Source organism: Girardinichthys multiradiatus, chromosome 3, assembly GCF_021462225.1.
Source record: "Girardinichthys multiradiatus isolate DD_20200921_A chromosome 3, DD_fGirMul_XY1, whole genome shotgun sequence".
Lineage (NCBI taxonomy): Eukaryota > Metazoa > Chordata > Actinopteri > Cyprinodontiformes > Goodeidae > Girardinichthys > Girardinichthys multiradiatus.
The window spans coordinates 7,730,833-7,744,662 of NC_061796.1; the positions used below are offsets into that span (position 1 = coordinate 7,730,833).

At 38.8% G+C, this 13,830-nt stretch overlaps 2 long non-coding RNA genes across 2 annotated transcripts; one reads left to right on the forward strand and one right to left on the reverse strand.

Annotated features, from left to right (window-relative positions):
- Positions 1 to 8,338: 8,338 nt before the first annotated feature.
- LOC124866353 lies at positions 8,339 to 12,177 on the reverse strand. The gene is made up of 2 exons (XR_007037782.1): positions 12,095 to 12,177; positions 8,339 to 9,481 (listed from the first exon to the last, which is right to left on the reverse strand). It is a non-coding gene; the product is annotated as an uncharacterized LOC124866353 (long non-coding RNA).
- Positions 12,138 to 12,647, forward strand: LOC124866352. Its single transcript, XR_007037781.1, has 2 exons — positions 12,138 to 12,510; positions 12,596 to 12,647. It is a non-coding gene; the product is annotated as an uncharacterized LOC124866352 (long non-coding RNA).
- Positions 12,648 to 13,830: the final 1,183 nt, after the last annotated feature.

The window sequence follows — 13,830 nt, forward strand, 5'->3', positions numbered from 1 at the left end:
ATGCAAACTGATCTGATGATAACACAAAACCAAATATATATGTTGAAAATTAGACCAACAAAGCCCAATGAGCATAAGATGGTAGGACGCTGATCAGAAATTGGATTATTAATAACTACATAAGCACCTGTCGTTCTGTTCTAAGTTACTTTAAATCCTAGTGGTTCTTCCAGAGGGCGCTGGTTCACCTGTAAAAATGTGTTCATATTTTATTCCTCCCCAAATGTTTTCACTGATCATTTCTTAAAGATAAAAAAGTTTATTGTTACTATCCACCAAAATCTGAGCCCTAGATTCAGATATGTTATGCAAAATATTAATAGTTCTGAAACTTAATCACGAATTGCAGTAGAAAGGTTTAGAATCTTTCCAAACTTAAAGATAAGAAGACTGTTGACTTAAGGGGTTAACTCTCTGTACTAAATCCTAAATGTTAGAATTTTTTTAAAGCCTTCAATCAGAAAATGTTTTCAATTTGAAGCCTAGCCCATTTATCCAAGAGCAAACTGTGACACTGTTATCTGCAGCACAGAGATTTGAAGATAACTGTGTTAATGACCGCAGGTGAAAGTACAGACAAAGAGCTTGTCTTGAGCAAAGCGTATTATCTCTTTACACTGCTCTTACACAACAGGCTGAAAGCCATCCACCCCCCTGCCTCTTCCTCTGCCTGTCTGGGATGTAGACTTGCCAGCCAGCTCGGGAAGTGGAGCGGATCACTGTGGGGTAAGAAGGGAAGCAGGTTAGGAGGAAGAACCATCAAGATCTTCTTGTGACTTCCTATAACTTCATGGACCAAACCTGAATGCATTAAAAGCTGCACTCCTTCAGTGACTTCTGATTTGTTTCCCAGATTTCTAGACTATTCAAGCTGTCTAAGCCCTTCATTGTTAAAAAAACAGTTTGAATATAATCTGTCTGCATTTAAACTCCTATATTATTTAAATGCACTGATTGTTAATAATCATGGATTTTACATTCATCCAAAAGGAAGTGCAGTGAGAAAAAGAGTTGTCTTTAAAAAAATGTGCTGCCATTTTGTCCAATCAACGAAAACATAAATAGAAAAAAAATGAAAGGTTCTACTTGAAACCGTTGATTATTTTTTTTAAATATTCAGTCTTAGAGTTTGTTAGGACGCATTCTATACAGCTAATATTAGCACTAGTTTGTGTTCAGTTTTAAAATGATGAATGTCAGCTATAGGATAAATAAAGATATTATTTATCTAAATATATTTCCTAAATGTGTGTTATTCATGGAACTTCCTGTGCTGTTTGATCTTATAGCTAATGTTATAAGAACAGTTGGAGTACTGAATTTGATTATAGAAAATGTTCAATTGAAAGTAGAAGTGATCATCAAACACAAATCAAAGATTGTTGCCTCATGGACACAACTGACCTGTAGCTTTCCACAATCAAGACTGTAAAAACAGACTCATATAGCAGCCGGGTTATCATGAGGATTTAAGAGGCTATTTGGCAGGTAAGGATGGGAAAAATGCAAACACAGTTGTCAGGACTAGGGAAGCTATGCAGCCATACAGCACATATACGAGCCACAGATACAGGATGTTAACCCACCTGCTGAGCTGCAGATAGATGCAGATGGACCACTCTGGATGGGCAACTGATATTAGCATGCAGTTTGTCGTTTGTGTGTGGCCGATCAGGCAGCCAGCTGAGCAAGCAAGAACGCACATAACGTGGTGTGCTTGGAGATGGAGGCTGAGCTACAATGGTGCTAGCCAGGCGCAGCTTAGAGGATAAAACAATTAAACCATTTCTGCCTATTTGCTGTTCATGTCCATCCAATAGATAAGATGGATTATTTACTGCTGCAAGTACACATGCAGCATGTAAACCCAAAGGCAAGACAAAGGCGTGCTTTGAGTTTTGACTTGCACCATACCAAGCTCTCTGGCATTTCAAAGTGAACGCCTTAAAATGGGGATTTTTCAGCTGCTAAGAAGTGATTTTAGCATCCAGTTTGCAAATGAAGGATTGAATTTGCCACATAATGACTTTATTTGTCTCCTATTAACCATATTATCAACATCACAGCACAGCACAGAGGCTCCTTTACATGATGTGCAATTACAGTTAACAGGCTGTGCACACTTGATCAGTTATGTGCGCACCTCTGCATGATCAGGTTTCTGCTTTAGCAGCAGATGATCTCACTGACAGCAATGGCGCGCTGCAATAATCCAGACTCAAGAAAAAAAAAGGGTTACATGGAGTTTTATTATGGTTTGATAAATCGTGTTGGGGTTGGTAAAGGATTACATTTGCGCGTTTGGGTCATTATCATACGTTTTGCATATTCATGAAGGCAAACATGTTTTTTTTTTAAAGTTAAGACAAACTTTATTTAAAGGGTGATTTTAAACACAGAAGATCGGCCATAACGCACCGTCCATGCTTATGCATTTTAACCCTTTTATTAATGGTATTTTTAAGGTATGTGTTTGATTCTGGTGCTGAGCTATAAGCTTCTTTTGTTAGCTTTAACCGCTAACAGCTAAGAAGACATGCTTGCCTGTATCACGTTAAGTGTTTGAATCGGACCAAAGTGCAGAAAAGAGCTTGGCAGCCGCATGATGAGTTAATCTTGAGGTTTTATTCCAAAACCATCAAAAGCGTCACAAAAATCACTGCAGGTACATAACCGAGTTCAGAGCCAAAAACCTACATGAGTACTCAGTTCTCCAACGTAGCAAAACTGAACATCAACAAGGGTAGGGACGAGAAACAGTGATGGGGAAACCAGCGGGGAACAAAGAACACAGACCAACTAATATACAGGGAGAAAACAAAGGCAGGTAATCACAGAAACTAAGAACAGGTGTGACAAGCTGACAGGGAGGCAGAGGGGACAGGTGGAACTAATAAACAATAAAGAAAAACATAAACCTAAACACAGTTAACACAAACACACAAACTAAGTCCCAGGATGTCATATCATGACAGCCTGCTAAAGATCATTTAGCCAAATAGGTTGTTAGTTTTCAATCTAGAAAATAATATTTTCCTAAATATTATTTTACTAAACTTGAAAACTAAGTAAACACCATTAAGCCCCATTTCTCCAGAAAGATTTGGTTCTTATTCAAAATAATATTTCCTTAAATATTATTTTACTATTTCCTTAATAATATTTCTTTAAATATTATTTTAATAAATAAAGGCAGCTAATTAAACACCGTTGAGAATTGGTCATCCAGAAAGTTGGTTTTATTCAGCAGATCATTCTTTAAAACATTATTTTATTAAAATAACATTTTATCTAATCTTGCATTGTGAAGGGTTGTCTAAACGTTTGCTGATTGTTGCCTAAGTTTGTTCCAAGACTAACTTAACTTCATTTCCAGATTCTTCAAGATAATCCTTGGTTCTCAAACATAAACATTGCATTGTAATGTTGCATCACTCTTTTTGGTCATGATTTTCAATCATCTTTTATCAACTTGTTTATATTGTACAAAGCCCATTAGTCTTCCTTATTCTTTAATTCTGCTTGGTACTCTAGTTGGATTGTTTTAGCATAGTAAAGAATTTATTGATTGAAATATGTTTGACTTGAGTTGACTTATTTTTGCTAATATTTTATGAAATTGTGTGAATTCATTCCATGTGTGTGCAGAGTTTTGCTGTTCAATAATGTCAGAGCTTGGCTCATCCCTTTCAATTTTGTCCTAATGCCACTGCCTTATTAGGCTGGTATTCACAGGACAACCCTTAACAGACCGAAATATTATTTAATAAAATATTAAAATATGAATACAACATTTTAAATAATATATTCATATTCATAATTACAACAGTTGTGATGTTTACATTCAAACCTTCTTCTTTGCTGCTCCACTGAGTGAGACTGCCAGGCAAACCACCTGTTGTTGGACAGATGGCTTCTACCCAGATTGACAGGCAGTAACATTTGCTTCCCAAAGGTCTTTCCTTGCTGATGTCTTTCCTTTCTTACATTGTACTAACACACACCTGCATGCTCCAGACCAACAAACTGCAAAAACTCCTGCTTTTTTAGAGATGGTCTCTCTTGCTGATGATCAGTTAGTCAAATGCCTTTGGTTAGCAGCTCTTGGATGCTTTCATTCTTAAATCTCAGAGTAGCAACAAAGATGTACTTAATTTCTCCAATGGCTGAGACTTTTATTCCTACTGTCATCAGAAACTTCTTTCTCAGTGACAGCTCCAAAATTGTAAAGCCTAATTGGAAAATCTATGTGTTCTAACAAACATCAGAATACACAGATCTCTCTGCCCCATCACAGAGATGAAAGTCTGAAAGACACTTTTTCAAAAAATGAAATGGTAGAGTTTGTTTCTCAACTTGTTTGAACCCATTACCACAGGTTACAGAGAAGCTGTTGTTGTTACAAGTCTCAGAAGAACAAAAAATAGGACACCAGTCAACAGGTAAAGTGAAACTGCATTTACCACAAGCTAAATGGAGAGGAAGCAGTGGCTGGAGCAGAGGCCAAGAGGAGGTAAGTATCCATGTAAGAGAGCTGGCTGAAGGACCTGGCTAGAAAACAGGCTGGTTTACCCCAGACAAAGAGAGCAGTATTCATCCCGAATTAGCAAGAAGCCTAACTGTTAGACGTGTATACAAGTTTTACAGACAGATTATTGCATATAAGCTAACCACAAAAAAACACAAAAGCAAAATGGACCCTGAATCATGACTGATCTCTGTATATTTTGCTTCCAAGGGCCAGACTGGTAAACTAAATAAAATTGTATTTTATGTCTGCACATAGTCCTACTTTGTACACGTATGCTGAACTGAGGGTTCAGCATACCACCAACTGATTTCTAGTGTTGTGAATCAGGTCTATAGTGGATTTTTGAAGTGAAGACATGACTTTATTTTCTGTTGCGATTTATCTGCTGAAGACATTTTTAGGTCTGACATTTCTGCTTTTGTCCTACACTTGCACTTTGTTGTTTTAGTTTAGCATTTTACTAATGTTATTTGCATGTTTATTACACTATATATATATATATATAGTCGCCGTGGGGCTGCACGGTGGCACAGTTGGTAGCACTGTTGCCTTGCAGCAAGAAGGTCCTGGGTTCAATTCCTGGCCGGGGGTTTTCTGCATGGAGTTTGCATGTTCTCCCCATGCATGCGTGGGTTCTCACCAGGTACTCTGGCTTCCTCCCACAGTCCAAAGACATGCCAGTTAGGTTAATTGGTCACTCTAAATTGCCCTTAGGTGTATGAATGAGTGTGTGTATGGTTGTTTGTGTGTTGCCCTGTGATGGACTGGCGACCTGTCCAGGGTGTACCCTGCCTCTCGCCCATAGACTGCTGGAGATAGGCACCAGCTTCCCCGTGACCCACTATGGAATAAGCGGTAGAAAATGACTGACTGACTATATATATATATATAATATAAAAGGTTGTTCATGTTTCCTTGTCACCTTTGACCCTGATATTTATTTTTTGCTTAAGATGTTTGTCAAAGTGTTTTGGTATGTATGAAGGTTTGTGTGTTGGATTTTTTTCATTAGTCTGTTTACTTTAATCTTATTAAGGATCCATTTGGGTGAGAAGTCTGTTTTTTTAATCTGTAAAATAATTTGTGTTTAGTTTGATTAAATATTGCTGTCATTGTCAGATACCAGCACTAGACTGAAAATGAATGAAAAAGTAGACAATGTCAAAATAAAAACACTTTACAGGCCTTCATACACCTTGACGAACTATAGATCAAGTCGATTTTACATTTCCTAACCACACACCTTTCTCAGATTATCACAGAAAACAAGACCAACCAAAATATAAAATGGAGCACAGCAGGTCTAGAAATCTTAAAGAGCAAATGCAGCATATTGATGGAGCTGAGAGGAGAACTTTGCAGGGAATAACACATTTTGTTCTTGTTCTTTTCATTGAATCCCAATCTGTCTGCATTTGTGGGTCTCAACCTTTACTTAGTTACATAACTGCACCTGTGTGTTCCCACATGCTGCTGCACTGAACAGCACAAAGCCCCTGCTGCTGGCTCTCATAGTCTAGCATTAGCTTCCTGCATCTGACCACACCAAGTCCAATCTTGTCTTTTTTTGCAACTATAGTGGAGTGTTAAAGGTGTGCTCTGTTGGTCAAGCAGAGAGGAGAAAGTGTTCCCATGATTGTATAGCCAGAGGTAATATAGATCCAGCACAGAACATCCTTCCAGTCTGCACCTCTCCCACCGCTGGTGTCTTTTCCAGTCACAGACCAGAGACGCCACAGCTCCGCAATTATGGCAATTTTTGGATGACATCAGACGAGCAAATGAATGATTTCATTTAGATGTCATTTTTTTCTTTGGATCTGGTGTGGAATCCAGAACCTATAATAGAACATGTCAAAACACGGTGGGAGGATTGTTTAGACGTTCACATGTGCAGCTGGCTGCAAGGTAATCCCAGCCTGGTGGGGAAGTTCGTCTGCTAATAATGACCACTGTTTGGTGTCGCCACTTCCAAAAGGCAGGCTGAGAGGCCGGACCACCCAAAGACTTTAAGAACCTCCTTTTACGTTCAGCTGTTTCTAAATTTCTATTTACTGCCACATACACACTCACACACATGCCAAATCTGCCATATTGAGCGTTAGTTTGGTGGTGCCGCAGTTTTAGACTACCTTTGACCAAAATAACTGGGATACCAACCAAAATAGCTAAATGACTGAGTAAACTAAGCTTGAATTAAACACAAGATGTTTAACTCCATCCTGACTACAGAAGGTCCATTTTACTGTTTGACACCTGAGCTGCAGATCAGGAAAAAGGAGACAATGAAAATGATTCAAAGCAACAAAGGTTAAGACAAAAACGAGAGGGATATGTGAAATATGTACATTTTACCCATAATTAACAATTAGATTCTAACACATGGGACAGAGAATGAGTCATATTTATGACTTGTCTGCAAAAGGATCATGTGGTTCTTCTCAAGGCTGCCATTTTGATCTCTGAGCTCTTTCTGTTTGTGCTGGAGTTTCAATTTCCTGACAAACAAAAACAACTAACACCTTTCTCCTGTTTCTGAAAGAACAAAAGGCTCACGTGCAGAAATCTGTTATAAACGTACCAGTAATGTATCACAGAATGCTGCAGTTTTGTGCTTTAATAACAACAAGACAAATAACTTAAATAATGTAGCTGTTTGCAAACATTCAGTTGCTCAAGCCCATCAGGTCAGACTTGACTAATTAACAAAGCAGTGTTCCTGTGCCAACAGGATGAATTTTGTTAGTGTGCAAATCCCCTCTTAGTCTGATTTCCTTTTCAACTGCACAGTAATCCACTGAGTGCACTATAGTTCAAACGCTGAGACGTGTCCGGCACCTTTACCCTACCTCTGTCAGCGGCTATAGGGATTTTTTTCACCATCTCCAGATAAAACAGGAGTCAGACCTTGGTATTCCTACAACCTGTTATAAAACCTCAAATTTCAATGCATATTGCTGTGATTTTATTTGATAGACATACACAAAGTAGTGGATGATTAATAAGGGAAAGGAAAATGATGCTGGGTTTTTAAGTTTTTATTAAACAAAATCTGAAAAATGTGTTTTCCATTTGTATTTGGCTGTGTCAATACATTAGAAGCACAGTGAGTTACAACCTCATTTATTTCACGTTATGTGTCCTTCTGCTTTGCACAGCTAGAAACTGAAATTTTTGCCCATTCTACTTTGCAGAATAGCCCAAATTCAGTCACACTGGATTGAGATAATTTGTGAACAAAGATTTACAAGTCTTGCCACAGATTCTCAGTTTGATTTATGTTTGGGCTTTGACTAGGCCATCCTCACACATGGGTGTGCTTTTGATCCAAACCATTCTCTTGTAGCTCTAGGCTCCATGTTTAATTGTTGGAAAGTGAACCTCTGCTCCATTCTCATGTCTTGTGCTGCCCATTTGCAGTGGTGCCATACAGTTTACATTTTCGAGTGATTAATTTCAACAGAGCTCTGTTAGATATTCATACATTTCTCACACATAAACAAACAGGATTCCTCTATAATAATCTGTGTGAGTTTACTGATGTCTCAACTCAACAGTTATTTACCAGAGAGGCCAATAAGCGTGTAGTGCAATTTATGCTCCTTCAAAATATTGCAGATCTGTCCTTTTACAAATTAGAGCTCCACCACTTTTATTCACTAAGGTTAAGACATTTGAGTAAAAAAAAAAGGGCTGTGAAAACAGGTTCATTTGGAGGATTGGAGAAAATACTTATTTGTTGTAGTTAGGGTTTTCTGCAAAAAAGTCTGACATTAAGTTGAACAAAAAAACAATACAAACTTAGACGATATTTCATTGATCAATCTTTTTATTGTGCATTGTATTGTTTTACTTACCAGTTGATGCCAGAAGATGTTTGTTTGGACTACAACCAATGATTTCCTGTCACCTGCCACTGAAAGGTTTCATACTATTCCATTGCTTTTAATCCACTAATAAAACAAAGATAAGAACATGTTAAATTAAAAATTAAAAAATGTCCACTGATTCATCTTTACTTAGAGTTCTGGTTAAAAGCTTATTACATTCACGGTGAGACCTAAATTATTGGGCCTTTAAAGATGCATTCGAACCATTGTTTTTCAACTTTGATGATTTAAAAAAATAAGATACGCAGGTTTGAATAATCGAATGTAGTTTTTTTAATGCACAAAGGTTAGAATTATGCAAGTACAAATATAGTATGCATACACAGCCCTCCCCAAAGGTTATATTGAAATGCAAGTTGCCCCTGGCATACTCTTTTCAATATGTGACCATTCTTCCTACCAGAAATGGAAGAGCCTTATTAACTTCATTTGTCTCCTGGAACAGACCTGGCTTTCAAACATAAATTTCAATCAAGCTTGAGTGTATGTAAACTGTAGAAAGCGTAGCTGTGATGTCTTGTTTTAGAAAAACCAACATCATCATCTATTGTCTCCACTTTTATCGTTTGCTGCACACCAATGTCTTCTGCTGGTTCCCTGTGGGAGGAACTAAAACTGTGAAATCATGAATCATTTTAGAAAAAGAAAACAGTAAAGGCAGGCTTGGCTGTACAAACATCTGTGTTCTTTTCAAGCTTGTGGAGGATTTATCGCAACCACATGAGACTTCAGCAGCCCAAAGGAAAAGGAAACTTCTCTAAACACTCCATCAAACAAAAATAAGTAAGCAAAGAAGTCCTTCTGAGGACAAGCTGACATGTTAAAGCGTGGGTGACATCCCTGATATTAGGTCTTCTGTGTGTGTGTTGACAAGAGGAAATGTATGCAGTATTTTCTGGGGGAGGTAGGAAAGGCTGATGAGTGTATTTGTGTTTGATTTGATTCACTGACAGCACACAAACCCACTCTGTCTTTGAGGGTTCAGGAAGTCACAGGGTCTCATAGCAGAGGAGGCATCTCCGGCTTGGAGAGGATGCTTTGAGATTTCTTCCCAAGCTTCCTGCAAACAGATCACATGGGGATTTTATCTTTAAAACAAGTACACTGGAACAACACCAAAATAGTCCTGTTACCTGGATTTGAATATACTTTAACCATAACCTGGATAATAAAGAAGACGGACTGAAGTGGAACATCTGATGGTCCTCAACCAAGAGGAAGCATCAAAACTAAAAAAAAAAAAAAAAAGATGAAGAAACGCTTTTTGATCCAATCAAACCGTTAATGATTCGGTCTCCACTGAGCCATGGAAACCAGGTTACTGTGTTACATCACTTTGGCAAAGTACCAAAGGTCAGAGTTGGCTGCCACAGTGAACTTTAGCAGTGCTTTATCACTGTTCTGCATTTCTGACTGCAGTAAACGCTGGGACTGTTGTCTCTGGTCATAGGCTACAAAGCTGGCTGACAGAATTAAGGTCCCTTTAAGCTTTTATGAGTCCACCACAGTGACCAAGCAGAACAAGTTATGAGGTACATTACCAAATGGTAGGAATGATAAAGGTATTTTTGAAAGGATCAGCATTGGAGTCCCTGACTAAACTCAGCTGCTGATTCTAGTTTGTGTAATGTCTTTTTTCATGTCAATCACACCCATATGGCTAGGCAACAAACTGTACATCTGCATTTTTCTCAGTGAATATAAAGAAATCGCAGCCTTTATTTTTATTGCAAAGGTTTTAAAATTACACCCATGGCCTTGAACATTATTTACTTTGGCCTTGAACATTATTTACCTTCTCTAAAAATCTAAATATTTATTCCTCTATACAATGATATTCAAAGTGAGAGACCTTATTGGCTGCTGCAGCTCCCTTTCTAACCGTGTCAAGTGACTTGCTCAGCACACTTTTGTCAGATATCCCTGGTGTGGCATTAATTTTATTAAGCTAAGTAGTATGGGAATAACACTTGGTATCAGCAAACACCTAAACTTAAATGGCTCGAATCACCATAGGGGACAAAAAAAATCTTAATTGGGTCATGTGAAGTAGGTTTAGTTAAAAAAAAGCACCATATCTATTTCATATACATATTTTATTTGTTTCAGGTCACACTTTGGTTGGTAAGGTCGCTGTCTCCAGTCAGCATTTTCAGGTGAAAGCATTAAGATTTGATTGTAAAATACCAGTACAAAGTCATTTCTGTGCCTTTGAGAGACGCTCTGGTGAGATTATGAATAATCTCTGGTTTTCCATGTGGTATGCTTCAGATTTTTGTTGTATAGACTTTTCAGTTCTTCTTTCTTTGTTTTATTTATTTGTACCTCTACAGGGGTCGGACAATGAAACTGAAACACCTGTCATTTTAGTGTGGGAGATTTCAAGGCTAAATTGGACCAGCCTGGTAGCCAGTCTTCATTGATTGCACATTGCACCAGTAAGAGTAGAGTGTGAAGGTTCAATTAGCAGGGTAAGAGCACTGTTTTGTTCAAAATATTGAAATGCACACAACATTATGGGTGACATACCCGAGTTCAAAAGAAGACAAATTGTTGGTGCACGTCTTGCTGGTGCATCTGTGACCAAGACAGCAAGTCTTTGTGATGTATCAAGAGCCACGGTATCCAGGGTAATGTCAGCATACCACCAAGAAGGACAAACCACATCCAACAGGATTAACTGTGGACGCAAGAGGAAGCTGTCTGAAAGGGATGTCCGGGTGCTAACCCGGATTGTATCCAAAAAACATAAAACCACGGCTGCCCAAATCACGGCAGAATTAAATGTGCATCTCAACTCTCCTGTTTCCACCAGAACTGTCCGTCGGGAGCTCCACAGAATCAATATACACGGCCGGGCTGCTATAGCCAAACCTTTGGTCACTCGTGCCAATGCCAAACGTCGGTTTCAATGGTGCAAGGAGTGCAAATCTTGGGCTGTGGACTATGTGAAACATGTATTGTTCTCTGATGAGTCCACCTTTACTGTTTTTTTTCACATCCGTGAGAGTTACGGTGTGGAGAAGCCCCAAAGAAGCGTACCACCCAGATTGTTGCATGCCCAGAGTGAAGCATGAGGGTGGATCAGTGATGGTTTGGGCTGCTATATCATGGCATTGTCTTGGCCCAATACTTGTTCTAGATGGGCGCGTCACTGCCAAGGACTACCGAACCATTCTTGAGGACCATGTGCATCCAATGGTTCAAACATTGTATCCTGAAGGTGGTGCCGTGTATCAGGATGACAATACACCAATACACACAGCAAGACTGGTGAAAGATTGGTTTGATGAACATGAAAGTGAAGTTGAACATCTCCCATGGCCTGCACAGTCACCAGATCTAAATATTATTGAGCCACTTTGGGGTGTTTTGGAGGAGCGAGTCAGGAAACGTTTTCCTCCACCAGTATCACGTAGTGACCTGGCCACTATCCTGCAAGAAGAATGGCTTAAAATCCCTCTGACCACTGTGCAGGACTTGTATATGTCATTCCCAAGACGAATTGACGCTGTATTGGCTGCAAAAGGAGGCCCTACACCATACTAATAAATTATTGTGGTCTAAAACCAGGTGTTTCAGTTTCATTGTCCAACCCCTGTACTTTCTGCAATCATTTTACCTTTTTGTTAGGATTGTGTTCTGTTGGAGGACTTGTTTGTTGTTTCCTTACCTTCCAGAGTCAGAGTGGCAGGGGCGGAGCCTTCTTCACACACCTGTCCTGGATCCTGCTGATGAGTGCAGCTGGCATTTAAGTTCCTGGATGTGATCCATTCCTTGCCAGATTATTCAGTGACACTGGTACTGAATGAGACAGCCGACAATCGACCCTAGAGATATTCTCAAGTAATCTTGTGTTTTTGTGTTTTCTTAAGGACACTTTGTGAAGTCTGGTACTCACCTTTTGCTGGAGCTTAAGGACTCTTGGATGTGGACTCACTCTCCTGGAAACTCTCATCTGAAGGTCAACAATCCTCCATCCTGCCACTCTCTTGGACCTGGAACGCAAACTTACCCCGAAAACGGAATCACTTACCTCCTGGATATCCTTTGCCTCCTCCTCCGAGCTTACCTCCCTCCCAAGAGCCTGTAAGAAAGAAAGATACATTCTCCTCTTCATATTTACTTATACTCCTTTGGATTATTCATTTAACATCTTCCTATTCCCTTGCAGGACGAATCAACTTCCATCATTTCTTTTGTAAATAAACTTCACTTAAACTTTTCATCAGTCTGCCTCAATGTTCTGGTTTTGCCTGTACTTCGGTACTCCTCCTGTTACAACTCAACACTTTTAAGGTGAGGGTTCTTGTAGAGGAAAAAACCCATTAGCTCAGCATGATATTGTGTTTGACTGTAATGAAACAAAACCAGAAGTAATTAAGTAATGAAGCTGAGTATTGTAGGCTTATAGTGTGATGTCATGCAATCAGACTGGAGGACTTGGTTTCTTGTTAGTCATTGAGATTCCTAAGAGCAAATTCCCTATAGGTTGTCCTATTTCTATCATAGAGAAAAATATGCCGTCAGCTCACTCTGCCAGAGATCACACATTTTATCAGGGACTGGGTTGAACAAGGCTTTACATGATAACTGCTAAATTTGCTAGGGCAGTCAAATGAAATAAGTTTGTTCATACTTTTTCATTTTACATCTGTCACAATTTAACTCTATCAGAGTTTGTTTTACAACCTGTGATACAATCCTGTGAGACCTTATGTGGACACGAATGTGAAATAATCTAATGCAAACAGAATTTATTGCTATAAGCTGACATGCATATGCAGGTTTGAACACTCCCCCAATCAAGCCAGGACTTGGAGAAATGTCTAAAAACAATAATGTTCGATTTGAACAGACTGACTAAATCCATCTCGAGGGAGCAAATTGAAGACGTGTGAGCCATATGTCCTTACTGTAAAATGTCCAAATCTGACTAGAAATCTGGAAATTGGTGCTAAATGTGGGAATCGCACAAGCAGATAAATTGGGCTTATTCAAATCAATTTCTTTACCTTGGAAAAAAGCACACAACAGACCACCCAAAGTCAACACTAGTGGGAAGCTCAGACATGAAATACTTCACCACAAGAATGTTTTAAATAAAGGTTAATGGCACGTCTGATATTTTCACATGGAGAAAATCGTTTTTCTTTTTAGGGGTTCCCTTTGTGGCACCACAGCTTCTGATGATAAACGTTTAGACCTTTTGGTAGACAGACAAAATGATTTCATGAGAAATGGAGCTGCTCAGTTTTATTTCTCACTATGTGAACTGATGGATTATTAAGTAGTTAAAATAACAGCAGGGAAAACACACAGATCTAATTTTCTCATAACTACTTCAAGTGAGATTTAAAACTTTAACGATGATCTCAAGTAATAAACTGGAAAATCTTTTGTTTCACT